The sequence below is a fragment of the Caretta caretta genome, chromosome 3, assembly GCF_965140235.1.
Source record: "Caretta caretta isolate rCarCar2 chromosome 3, rCarCar1.hap1, whole genome shotgun sequence".
Taxonomy (NCBI): Eukaryota; Metazoa; Chordata; order Testudines; family Cheloniidae; genus Caretta; species Caretta caretta.
In genome coordinates, this window is record NC_134208.1 from 8,330,824 (window position 1) to 8,344,887 (window position 14,064).

A 14,064-nucleotide genomic window follows, 5' to 3' on the forward strand; every position below is an offset into this window, starting at 1 on the left:
TTACCAGCAGGATAGTGAGTTTGTGTGTGTGGTTTTTGGGAGGGGGGTGAGAGAACCTGGATTTGTGTAGGAAATGGCCCACCTTGATTATCATGCACATTGTAGGGAGAGTGGTCACTTTGGATGAGCTATTACCAGCAGGATAGTGAGTTTGTGTGTGTGGTTTTTGGGAGGGGGGTGAGAGAACCTGGATTTGTGCAGGAAATGGCCCACCTTGATTATCATGCACATTGTAGGGAGAGTGGTCACTTTGGATGAGCTATTACCAGCAGGATAGTGAGTTTGTGTGTGTGGTTTTTGGGAGGGGGGTGAGAGAACCTGGATTTGTGCAGGAAATGGCCCAACTTGATTATCATGCACATTGTGTAAAGAGTTGTCACTTTGGATGGGCTATCACCAGCAGGAGAGTGAATTTGTGTGGGGGGGTGGAGGGTGAGAAAACCTGGATTTGTGCTGGAAATGGCCCAACCTGATGATCACTTTAGATAAGCTATTACCAGCAGGACAGTGGGGTGGGAGGAGGTATTGTTTCATATTCTCTGCGTGTATATAAAGTCTGCTGCAGTTTCCACAGTATGCATCCGATGAAGTGAGCTGTAGCTCACGAAGGCTCATGCTCAAATAAATTGGTTAGTCTCTAAGGTGCCACAAGTACTCCTTTTCTTTTTGTATTAACCACAGTGTCTGAGCCAGTAGTTACATGCTATCTGTCTACATTCCTCCTTCAGCTCCAACTGGACATGGTAGCTGCTGGGTCCTGTTAAACAGCAGCTGTGTTTCAGTTCAGAGGTGGCTGCACTTCAGGGATGGAAGAAGCTAACTCTGCTTTGGGAGCTTCAGGAGGAAGGACACTTCCTCACCCCAGGGACAGGTTAGGTTTAAAATGCATTGTATGAATCTAACAAAACATGCAGGGGCACCAATCCCAGGCAGGGAGTAGCCAGTTGGTGATGGGGAGCTATGGGGGTCTCGCTTCTGCTAGGCAGCTGGGCAGTTTGAGCTGCAGAAGTGAACCTTGTGGTCTTCAAAAGTTTCTGTTTTTCTCTCCTTCAAACACCCAGCCCTCCAAAAAAAAAAAAAAAAGTGGGGGGAGGGGGGGATGGATTGGGACTCTGGGTTTCGATCTGCAGGCAGTTATAATCTCAGTGCCTGGCTCCTGTTTTAAAATCAATTTGTGGGGAGGGGGAGAGAGAGAAACTTTTATTATGGGTTTTCATCTGAAGAAGTGGTTTTTTACCCACGAAAGCTTATGCCCAAATAAATCTGTTTGTCTTTAAGGTGCCACCGGATTCCTTGTTGTTTTTGTGGACACAGACTAACACGGCTACCCCCTGACACTTGACATTTTGGGATTGCTAATCTTTTCTTTATGCTCCTGAATAGACCCTCCTCCTCCTCTGTAGAAGCAAACTAGTTTCCCTGGACTTGGTCTGGCTAGCAGACTCTATCAAGCACTGTGCTGCCCACTTTCCCTCCTGTCAATGGTAAGGGGGAATGCACATGTGTGATGCCCTAGAGCTGTGTTACTCAACAACCAGTCCAGGGACTGGCACCAGTCCCTGAGATCTCCATGACACAGTTTAGGAAGGCAGCAAGCCAGTGCCTGGTATCAAAAAGGCTGAGAAATGCTGCCCTTTATCTTCACTGAGTCACCACTTTCCCATAAATGCAAAGTCACAGTTTTCCCCCCGTATAGTTTGAATCTTTCTTTCTATTCTGCTCGTGTTGCCAGTACATGTGGGGTCCTTCGGTTTCTCTTCTTCGTATCTCTCCATTACGATGTCTGTCCTTTTTCTATGGCCCGGGAGCCAATTCCTCTGGAGCCATTCACCTCTGCTTCTGGACCAGATGGTGAGAGGTGACTTGAGCCCCGTACAGGGCTTCCTTATCACTTGGCACCAAGCACAATGTCCCCAGTGAGTCTCAATGCCAGTGACACTCTGAACCAGGACTCGAAGGGGCACTAGACCCCCAGGCAGGTGTCCAGATACAGCTACTCTTGCAGTATTTTCTATATCACTCCTTCTCGATTTAACTGTAGCCACAGATCGGATAGAATGTGGAAACCCTTTGACAGTTCACAGCACAGTAAATTAGGACAGGAAGTGTGAAACCTAATGCAACCTGTTATCTAGTCAAGAGCCACAAGTGTCCTTGGTGCTGTACAGCGCATAAGGGAAGACCCTCTGTCCCTGTCATGAGGAGCTTATAGTCCAAACAGACCATGTTTGGGCACAAAAACCCATTGTAGGTCTAGAGCAGTGCTACTCAAAGTGGTGGTCCGCGAGCCATCGGCTGCCGGTCTGCACGCACATTGGGAAAAAAAATTGCCGGTTCCCCACATCAGACAGCTTGAGAAGCACTGGGCTGGAGGATGGTGATTTCTGTTTGTCAAGTGTGAGCCTGAGCAGTCCAGGCCAGCAACGTAGCTTTCAAAATGGATTCTACGAGGGGAAGCTGGCTTAGTGGAATGTACCCCTTATGAAAATTATGTTAGTATCATTAAAGGCCAGAGGTGATGGGAACGTTGGTTTTATGTCTGGCCTGAAAGAGAGTACTTCCAGCATTAAAGCCCCTCCATGCATCTGTTTGTGGTGCTTCAGTGCTTAGTTGTGGGAAGGCATGTCCACAGCTGAATTGCTGGGTTTCCATCCAAGCACTGAGCTGTTTTGCTTGCCAGATCAGTTGGAAACTCAGCCCACATGGCATGGTTGCAGCCATAGGTCTGTATTTCTGAACTTAACTCCCCTGGCATTATTTTGTTTAAGTTAAGCTTGAAGAGAACATCATCAGGCAGACTGGTACAGGCTCTGCTGAGCTCATGTAGAGAGCTACAAGCACATGGGAGGGGCAGGATTAGGGTTGCCAACCCTCCAGGATTGTCCTAGAGTCTCCAGGAATCAAAGATTAATCTTTAATTAAAGATTATGTCATGTGATGAAATCTCCAGGAATCCATCCAACCAAAGTTGGCAACTCTAGGTAAGATACCATCAGGCTCTTACTATTTGTAGCCAGTTCACAGACAGCTTTCTCAGTACCTGTGCAAAGTAATCTGTTGTGACCCTCACATCCTCCTCTGGTGAGCTCTGAGTATGTAGCAAGCAACCATTTCTCCTTGTTCCAGTTTCTCTGCCGGTTGCACCACCCTTCACCTCTTTGCTAGGAGCCCTGCTGCTTTACGGTGTTTGATAGAACATACTTGGCCATTAAACTTGCTCACCTTTATTGTGTGTCTGTCTCTTTAAAATCTTGCAGAGCCACATGCATGGAAATCCTGTTTTGACAAGTGTGTTTGGGTTATCACTTCAGTCAGAAAAGTTGGTGATCCACATCCTGGGGCATGGCTCTGACCTCATTGTGGTTTGGTCAAGGGACAGAGACCGTAGCAGACTCACGCTCCATAGCTGCTCTGGCTGTGCAGAAGATTCTGTGAGCTACGTAAAGATTATGTAGGAAGAAGTCTTTGATTTTTATTCCCTTGCAATCCACCTTTACTAGACTTCATAATTGAGCTATTGATTAGCAGCCCATGTTTGTACCGAAACACTCATTGTTCAAATGACTGCTCAGTTGGAGCTATTGGATTGCCTATGCAAAAGCATTATTTGATTTGTATTGTTGTACTGTCAAGCTTGTGATGTTAATAGTGTGTTCCTTTTCAGTCTCTGAATTGTGGTGTGGTAGCTCGTATATGTGCATCAGTGCTCTCTATGGGATGAAATCAGTATTGCTTAACTGAGTGGCATAGGCCCTATACTGCTAACAGCTAATGGAGATTCTTCTTTAGCTCAAGTGGGAGGAGCTGTGCTTTTGGATCACGGCTATTCTTGGTGTTGCTGTGAAGCTCTGAGTGGCTCTGGATTTACTTCAGTGCAGTCATGAGTGCTACATAGATCTGTATTACAGAAGTTAAGAAATATAATACTGAGCAATTTAATTGTTTTAATTTAGCATCTTCCATATAATATGCGTAATCTTAGCTGTATGATCTGTTCACATGCCTGAGAACTTCCCAGTGCTGTTGTGTCCCTGTTAAATTGCATGTGCTGGTTCCCTGCATAAATGCATAATATGGTTATCTGCTTGTGGCCTTGAGTTTCAAATGCAGCTCCTTATTATAGAATCATAGAATATCAGGGTTGGAAGGGACCCCAGGAGGTCATCTAGTCCAACTCCCTGCTCAAAACAGGACCAATCCCCAATTTTTGCCCCAGATCCCAAATGGCTCCTCAAGGATTGAACTCACAACCCTGGGTTTAGCAGGTCAATGTTCAAACCACTGAGCTATCCCTCCCCAAATAAGACTTCTTTTTCTGATCTCTGAATCAAAGCCATGGCAATAGAAAGCCCTGAGCACACAGCCCCTCTCCTGGCCCTCACCAGCCGGGAAGGGACCTCAGGTCATCAGTCCCTAGATGGCCTCCTCAAGGATTGAACTTGCAACCCTGGGTTTAGCAGGCCAATGCTCAAACCACTGAGCCATCCCTCCCCCATGAATGACACAAGCACCTCCGGATAAGTAACTAGCGAGAATGTTCAGGAGATCTTATCAGCTAATCAGTCTTCTTCTGAAACATAAGGTTGAAAAAAGAAAAGGAGTACTTGTGGCACCTTAGAGACTAACCAATTTATTTGAGCATAAGCTATTGTGAGCTACAGCTTATGCTCAAATAAATTGGTTAGTCTCTAAGATGCCACAAGTACTCCTTTTCTTTTTGCAAATACAGACTAACACGGCTGTTACTCTGAAACCTGTCATAAGGTTGAAAGTATCACTTTACAGATGTGTGAAAAGAGCATGAGGTGTGATGTCTCTTCATTGAAATGGTGAGAAGGGCATGAAAAACACTAGTTGAGCAGAAAGAACAGGACTATTCAGACCTTCTACGTGCCTAATTCCACGTCTCTACACACTCAGCTTCTGCAGTTTTTCAGGGGATGGTGCTCCAATACCATGGTGATGGGCCTGGTATAAGAACCTAAACAGAATAGAATTGGCGGGGCATACAGGCAGTGCGGTCTGTTCTCTTGAGAATGGAGATAGAGCTAGTTCCCTTTCTGAATAGGGTAGTAGGATACTGATAAAATAATGTGCATTATTGACCTCTACTGGATGAAGTAGAGTTGCCTGTCTATGGGTATGTGTACATGGGGATAAAAAATCCGTAGCTGACCTTGGTCAGCTGACTCAGGCACTTGGGGCTCAGGCTTCAGGGCTGAAAAATTGCTGTGTAGACATTCAGGCTCAAGCTGGAGCCTGAGCTCTGCGTCCCCCCTGTGTAGGTTCTGGCTCCAGTCTGAACCCAAATGTCTACAAAGCAATTTTCAGCGCTATGAGTCTGAGTCAGCTGACCTGGGCCAGCGGTGGCCGTGTGTTGGGGCTTTTATCCCCATGTAGACGTACCTAAAGTGGCATAGGCTCTATGCTGCTAAGCTAGAGCAATCTGATTCTTACAGCTTTGCAATAAATTGACTCGGAAGAAGGAGACAGGAAGGGACCATCTCAGATGTGGGGAGGGGGAGTTCTGAAGCTGAGCCAGAGTGGGGAGTTGCCACAGTCTCGGCTAGTGGCGACCAGGTCACAGTTGGAGAAGAGAGAATATTTTTTTTTTTGAGCTCAGCTTTGAAATGAATATTGAGCTGATGTGGGAGGAGAGCTGCTGCAGGGGTCAGCATCTGCACAGAAGAAAGCTCTTGCATCAGGAGTGGCAAGGGTGCATGGAGAGACAGAGGAGTCTAGTGCTGTGCTGGTGGAGGGGGATGGCGGGGGAAGGGGAGAGATCTGTGAGGTGGAGTGGGCTGAGTTCCTGGGAAGGTTTTAAAAGCAAGGAGAGTAGTGTGGAACTGCATCCTGAAAAGAACAGGCAGCCCAGTGGAGTTTTCTGAGCGATGGGGAAAGTGTAGGAGGTGTAATGCTCAAATAAATTTGTTAGGCTCTAAGGTGCCACAAGTCCTCCTTTTCTTTCTGTAGGAGGGAGAGAGGCAGCATTTTGCAGTGACTAGTGTCTAGCTAGCAGGGACTTTTGTGGTTCTCTGTGACCCCTCCAACAGATGCTGCTGCAGGAGGCAGCCTGTGGATTAACAAGGCCCTGTGACCTGTAGGGCACATTAGATCTAAGTTATGCAGCAAGCCTTCATCACCCCCGGTCTGTTCAGTAGAGCTGTACAGTAACTCCTCGTTTAACGTCGTAGGTATGTTCCTGAAAAATACTACTTTAAGCGAAACGATGTTAAGCAAATCCAATTTCCCCATAAGAATTCATGTAAATAGGGGATGTTAGGTTCTAGGGAAATTTTTTTCGCCAGACAAAAGACTATATATATCACACACACACATACACACACACACACACACAGTATAAGTTTTAAACAAACAATTTAATACTACACACAGCAATGATGATTGTGAAGCTTGGTTGAGGTGGTGGGGTCAGAGGGTGGGATATTTCCCAAGGAATGCCTTGCTGCTAAATGATGAACTAGCACTGGGCTGAGCCCTTGAGGGTTGACACGTTGTTGACGTAGCCTCACACTCTACAAGGCAGCAGGAATGGAGGGAGGAGACACACACTGTGTGTGTGTGTGAGAGAGAGACGCACATTGCCCATTTAAGTATGGTGACCGCACCCTAAGTACACTACCTTTTTAAGTAGATCAGCAAGTTGAGGCTGCAGCTGCTGCCAGAAAGCTCCCTCTGTCCTGAGCCCTGTCGCGTGTGTCCCCTGCTCTGTGGAGATGGGGTACAAGACCCGGGGGAGGGAGACATTAGCACCCCTCTTCCCCCCTGCACAGCAAGCAGGAGGCTCCCGGGAGCAGCTCCAAGGCAGAGGTCGGGAGCAGCACATGGCAGTGGGGGGAGGGACAGCTGAATTGCCAGCAATTGATAGCCTGCTGGGCAGCTGCCATATGGGGAACTTAGGAGAGCTGATGGGGGGTCCACCCGGGTTCCAAGCCCCCGCCACTAGCTCCAACGGGCTGCTCTTCCTGCAAGCAGTGGACAAAGCAGGCGGTTGCCAAATAATGTTATACGGGAGCATTGCTCAACTTTAAACGAGCATGTTCCCTGATTGATCAGCAATGTAACAGCATTAACCGGGATGACGTTAAGTGAGGAGCTACTGTACCTAATTATGCATTAGAATGGGAATTATGTAGCAGTGTTAGTTACTAAACTATTTGATAACCTTTGGTTTTGTGGAGATAATCTAAATACGCACCACAAAGTAGAGCCATTAGTGTTTGCATTGCAGCAGGGGGACATCACTCCTGCGAGACTGTTGGAGACATGCACAGAGGGAGGAGCCCTCTTATGCTGCAGGGCCTGCTGGGGAAGCAAGTGGCATGTAAAAGAAACTGAGACGCTCTTGCATGGGGCTAGATTCAGGCTCCCAAACTGTGGGGGGGTTGTGCTGCACTTGTAGGCTTAGGAGCTCCATGTTGTACCTGGCTGTCCAGTTCCAAGGGCATGCAAGAATGGAGCTCCAGGGGGCAGCCCGTTTCCCACCTACAAGCTTTCATTTGCTCCCCTCTGAACTTTGTGCTTCTTCTGCCCTGCTTTTCACTGAGAAAGGCCTGGTGCGACAGGCTCCCGTCACCCCTGCTGCTCCAAATTGCCAAGCACCTCCTTGTCCCCCTTCCAGCCATGCAGGAACAGGCACAAGAAACATGCTCAGCTCCCTCATGTGGAGGAGTGAGACAAATAGCTGAGGAGCTGGGAGAGGTCAGCAAAAGGGGCCGAAACCTAAGTATGTGGTTTAGACTTGCAATAGATAAAATGACACAAGTATCTATGTATGAGGAGCTGCATTTAGTATCGACGAAGCTCCGGTCATGGATCTGTCTGCCTGGAGCTGAGATCACTAACTGTATTAAATTAGGGGTGTATATGATTTGATTTAGTTGGGGTTGGTCCTGCTTTGAGCAGGGGGTTGGACTAGATGACCTCCTGAGGTCTTTTCCAACCCTAATCTTCTATGATTCTTAGGCTGGGGAAAGGAGCAAAGCCACCAAACGCATTGTCTTCTGGAACCTCCTGTAAATCAGGGTGAGACTCAACTGATCTTTAAAGCCCTTTTGAGTGCCTTGGGTGGGAGGCTCTACATAAATCCAGTTCTTGCTGGTTAAGGCTGATCATCTGAATGAGACAGGGAATATTAGTCCCATTTTTCAGGTCCAGAAGTTTTGCCCTCTCTGTGTTACCCCTGTGCATCTCTTCCCCATCTCAGAGCTCCAATCTCCAGCTTTTCCAAGTTAAAATCCTGTTTAAAGAATCATCTTCCACAAGGGCCACAAATACTATCCCACTTTACCTTTCAACCCTGTGGATCTTATTTGTGCATGTCTTTTAGATTGTGAGTCCCTTCAGGAGCGGATAGTCTTATTTATGTCTTATACAGCACTGAGCATGTTTTACAGATCGAGAAACTGAGGTACGCAGTGTTTAAATGATTTGCCTGGGATTATAGATTGATAAATGGCAGAGCGGGAGTAGAGTCCAGGTCTCCTGACTCTCAGTCCTGTGGGCGATGTTGCTTCTTCCTTGGAAAAGTGTACCCTAACCCAGAGAACAGTGATTGTTGAATCTGTTTTTCTGAAGCAAGACCAATGCAAAAACAGGAAGAGAGAGAGAATGTCTTGCCAATTACAAGACTAGACCAAGTAAGAAAGCCTCACCCTCTGCTTTGAACTCTTCTCCAGAGTGTGTGTTAGGAGCTATAGATTTTTGTCTCATATTGATTTTGGGAAGACAACAGTTACAGTACGTTTACAAGAAAATGAAGCTGTGAGAAGCTTTTGAATTTGTATAAGCTCAATACTTGCATTGTTACTGGAAAGCATAATGGCTGAATTCCCTGGTTGTCTTGTGACCAAATAATTGAGTGCGGGGAGGTGTTCGTGGGGTAGGGTTAGCAAGTTAAAGAAGTAAAAATTCTACAATATATCCATGAATTGAAAGAGAGCATCTAACCCTTTTTTGAACCATAGTAAAGGAAGATGGTTCACAAACAGCTGTACCATGCGAGGGACTGTAGTCCAGTGGTTAGAGCAGGGGAATGGGAATGAGAACTCATATTTTAGTTTTTGGTTTCTCCACAGGTTCACCTTGGACATAACCTGGTAATATAACTCTCTAATAACACTTATGTATGTACTTCAGCAGTATCATAAGGTAAACTTACTACTTGTAAATCTCTTTGCAGTCCTTCATGAAAAGTGGTAAGTGCAGATTATTAGTATAACTTTATCCTACTATAGAATCATTGAAGTAAATGATGGAAAAGAGAGACCGTATTGGTCTAGTCCATCCCTCCTCCAGGTGGGTATGTGTGTAATTGTTAACTAATGTATTATCTCTAATGCTTTGCCTAGTCTAGTTTCCAATAGTCTTAGAGGCAGATCTTTCATCTCTTCCTTTTGGATTCTATAGTCCACGGATCTCGCTGTCAGCATAAATAATATCCAAGTTGTTGGGTCAGGCATGTTCAGTCTTTCAAATTGCCTCGGCATCCTCCTTCCTTTATTTTTACCTAAGAGGTAAAAATATTCTCAAGAGTGAATTGTCATTGGTAATCCCAGAGATGTGCTGCTGATAACCTTGTCTTCATTTTGAGTTCTTGGCTGTCTGTAGGCTATTGGCTTTCATGCCTTTGCTAAGAGTGCCAGTTCAATTATTCAGAAGCACCTGTGGCTGTTAGAAGTTTAAATGAAGATATTAGTGTCAGGTATCTCATTGCTAAACACATATATTTGAATGTTGAAAAGCTGCATTTTCCTATTAGGTCTGAATAGTCTCTCACATTTGCTAATTTTGCATCTACTGGGTGGATCATAGCTCTTTATTAGTAGCCATTACGCTCTTCCATATCAAACTTATTGCCTCGCAAGTGTGAAAAAATTGTTTAAGATAGTTGGTTCTATGAATCGAAAATAGGTAGGTCTAGTGGAATGAACACAGGACTGCGTGCCAAGAATGCCAGGGTTCTAATCCAAGAACTGTCACTGACTTCTTCAGTGTCCTTAGGTAAGTCACTTAACCCTTGTGCCTCAGTTTCCCCATCTGTAAAATTGAGTTATTGCTTACCTCCATTCCTTTCAGGGTTAGTGAAGACTGATTAGTTACACTTATAAAGCACTTTGAAGGTGGGATATGATGTAAATGCTAAGTTTTATTTTATTTTTAATGTTTGTTAAAACTTTTCTGCTTTATGTTTTGTCAAGGTTCCTTCCCCACTCTGAAATCTAGGGTACAGATGTGGGGACCTGCATGAAAGACCCGCTAAGCTTATTCTTACCAGCTTAGGTTAAAAACTTCCTCAAGGTACAAACTTTGCCTTGTCCTTGAACCCTATGCTGCCACCACCAAGCGTGTTAAACAAAGAACAGGGAAAGAGCCCACTTGGAGATGTCTTCCCCCCAAAATATCCCCCCAAGCCCTACACCCCCTTTCCTGGGGAAGGCTTGATAAAAATCCTCACCAATTTGCATAGGTGAACACAGACCCAAACCCTTGGATCTTAAGAACAATGAAAAAGCAATCAGGTTCTTAAAAGAAGAATTTTAATTAAAGAAAAAGTAAAAGAATCACCTCTGTAAAATCAGGATGGTAAATACCTTACAGGGTAATCAGATTCAAAACATAGAGAATCCCTCTAGGCTAAACCTTAAATTACAAAAAGACACAAAAACAGGAATATACATTCCATTCAGCACAGCTTATTTACCAGCCATTTAAACAAAAGAAAATCTAACGCATTTCTAGCTAGATTACTTACTAACAAGTTCTAATACTCCATTCCTGTTCTGTTCCCGGAAAAAGTGTCACACAGACAGACCCTTTGTTCTCTCCCCCCGCCCTCCAGCTTTGAAAGTATCTTATCTCCTCATAGGTCATTTTGGTCAGGTGCCAGCGAGGTTATCTTAGGCCTGGTCTACACTGGGGGAGGGGGGTTTCGATGTAAGATACGCAACTTCAGCTATGAGGTCTTAGATCGACTTAGAATCACTTACTTGGTGACCTCGCAGCGCGGGATCAACAGCCGCCGCTTCCCCATCAACTCCACTTCCACCTCTCACCCTGGTGGAGTTCCAGAGTCAACGGCAGAGCGATGGGGGATTGATTTATCGTTTCTACACGAGATGCGATAAATCGATCCCCGGTAGATCGATCACTAACCGCTGATCCGGTGGGTAGTGTAGACGTGGTCTTAGCTTCTTAACCCTTTACAAGTGAAAGGGTTTTGCCTCTGGCCAGGAGGGATTTTATAGTTCTGTATACAGAAAGGTAGTTACCCTTCCCTGTATATTAATGACATCCCTGTGCCTCAGTTTCCCCATCTGTAAAATTGTGTTATTGCTTACCTCCATTCCTTTCAGGGTTAGTGAGGACTGATTAGTAACACTTATAAAGCACTTTGAAGGTGGGATATGATGTAAATGCTAAGTTTTATTTTATTTTTTAGTGTTTGTTAAAACATTTCTGCTTTATATTTTGAATCACACACAGTGGAAATAAACTTGATCATAACTGGTGCAGATCTGTTAGATCCCATCCACCCCGCTCTGCTGGGCCAGGGTAGGATTGTTGCCTATGTTACATTTTTTAAGTGTTTTATCTAGTTTAGTCTTCAAAGTGTTGAGTGATGATTTATTTTTCACTTTTCTCAGCTCTCTTCATTACTTCAAGTGGGAAGGGTTATTTTTAGGCCTTCAGAAGTCATTGGACACCATATAGAGCAGTGGTTCTCAGCCCCTGGGGGTATGCAGAGGTCTTCCAAATGGGTACATCAACTCATCTAAATATTTGCCTAATTTTACAACAGACTACATAAAAAGCACTAAGTCAGTACAAACTATACTCCTGGGGGAATTCTGTGCCAAAAAATTAAAAATTCTGCACACAATATTTTAAAATTCTGCAAAATTCTGCATAGTTTATTTGTCAAAATAACACAATATAATCACACCAGTTTCAATTATTTTTGATCATTTATATACCTGTCAGCAAGTATGTCTGTAACAATACAGACAACAAAAAAGATTCCTTACTAGGCATATTAATACAGTATTCTGAGTAATAATTCATTTAAACTACAATACAGAACTGAATTTCCCGCACCCCTCAGTAGCAGTGCAAAGGCTTGGGGAAGTCACGGGTAATGGAGGATCTGAGGGAGAGGGAAGTAAATTGCTGGGAGGGAGCCTGGGTGTGAACTTGGAGAGTTGTTAGGTATGAGAGGAAAAAGTATGGAACAGGTGTTTGTCTATTTTTGTGGGGGTGAGGGGCAGGAGGGGATTGTTAGGGAGCTTCCCTCATGCAGACCCTGGCTGACCCCTAGCCTCTCCCATTCAGTCAGGCACATCTGCCTCTGTCCCCATGTGTCCTTGCACCCCCTGTCCATGTGTCCCTTCACCCCCACTCAGACACCCACTCCCCACATCCCTGTGTCCTTGCATCCCCTCCTCCATCCCTATGTCTCTGTGCCCCCACGCAGCCACTCCCTTGTCCCTATGTGTCTCTGTGCCCCGTCCTCATGTGTCTCTGTGCCCCCACCCAGCCACCCCCTGTCCATGTCCCTGTACCACCTCTCCCTGTCCCCATGTGTCACTGCAGCTCCCTTTCCCATGTGACCCCGTGCCTCCGTTCCATTCAGCCTCTGCCCCAGTCTGTCCTCCCCAACTAGCCCTTATGAGACCCTATCTGATCCCCCTAGCACCCCACACTTCTGTCTCCCCATAGCCCCTATCTCCTGATCTGGCCTGCGGTGAAGAAGGCACTGCAGGCTCTCGCTCTTCCCTTGCTGGTGGGGAGCTGCTGCTTTGTTCTAGCACCACAGTGCCGTCTGGTGGGCAAAAGGAAGAACTACAGAAGTTATTTTGTGCTGGGAGCTGCTGCTGTTGTTGCATCACACTACTCTCTGGTGGGCAAAAGGCAGAACTGCGGCATCATTTCGGCAGAAGCTTTTTTCTGCACAAAAAAATATGTGGGACTCAATTCTGCATGTGAGCAGTAGCGCAGAATTCCCCCAGGAGTAAAACTAAAATTTCATACAGACAATGACTTACTTATACTGCTCTATATACTATATACTGAAATGTATAATAGTACAATATTTGTATTCCAATCAGTTTATTTTATAATTATATGGTAAAAATGAGAATGTTAGCAATTTTTCAGTAATAGCATGTTGTGACACTTTTTTTGTATTTTTATCTGATTTTGTAAGCAAGTAATTTTTACGTGAGGTGAAACTTGGGGTATACAAGACAAATCAGACTCCTGAAAAGGGGAACAGTGGTCTGGAAAGGTCGAGAGCCACTGATATAGAATTCTCATTATTTTTGGAAAGCCAAAAAAGCTTATGCCATGTTACTGGCCTGCAGTGCTATGACAGGATGCATTGATTTTTATCTGCGCTTGGATAGTTTCTCTCTTTTGATCTCTCTCTCACGTACGCTTTGACGTGCAGATCATAGGGTTTGTCTTCACTGCCACATTTAACTTGAGTTAATCCTTTTGAGTTGCTCCTCTTGAGCAAGCCTAGCTCAGGTGACAGTGGCCACAAAGACAGGAGCCTGTGTATGTACTCAATTTGCTAGCCCACAGTGAAGCCCGTGATGCTGTCTCTTCACTGCTATTTTTAGCTGTGCTAGTTAGATTAAAGCTAGGACAATTGTGTCTGTCTGTGCAGTCGCACCTTTGGTTTCAGTGTAGACGTATCCTGTGAAAAAACCCTCAGGCAATACAGCGTGATTGGGTTAGCAGCTGGTGAGTTATGCTAACTGGAGCTGTAGCCTGTAGCTGTGTCCGCACTACGTTACTACCTTGAGCGTCAGCAACACTGCAGCCTCTGCCCGTACCCCGTGAAGCACCACGTAAAATGAGCTAGAGATTGTGTGTGGCTGAGAGCTGGGTTAGGGGCAATAAGTGCATTATATCTTGAGCTGACTGCGGGAAGACGAGCCCATCGAGATGAAGGCTGGCCTTGTGGTTAAGGCACTGGGCTGAAACTCAGAAGATCTTGGTTCTGCTCCTGGTTCTTCCACAGACTCCTTGTGTGACCTT

At 45.4% G+C, this 14,064-nt stretch overlaps 1 protein-coding gene across 4 annotated transcripts in view; it reads left to right on the forward strand.

Moving 5' to 3' along the window:
* The window catches only part of EXTL3 (exostosin like glycosyltransferase 3), a 229,728-nt gene that overhangs the window by 131,036 nt on the left and 84,628 nt on the right, over positions 1-14,064 (forward strand). Inside the window, exon 3 of one of the 4 annotated variants that reach the window (XM_048845823.2) lies at positions 729-871. The exons of the other annotated variants lie outside the window; for them this stretch is intronic. The gene's annotated coding sequence lies outside the window, so the exon portion shown is untranslated. The remainder of the gene's footprint in view (positions 1-728; positions 872-14,064) is intronic. 4 annotated transcript variants of the gene reach the window in all.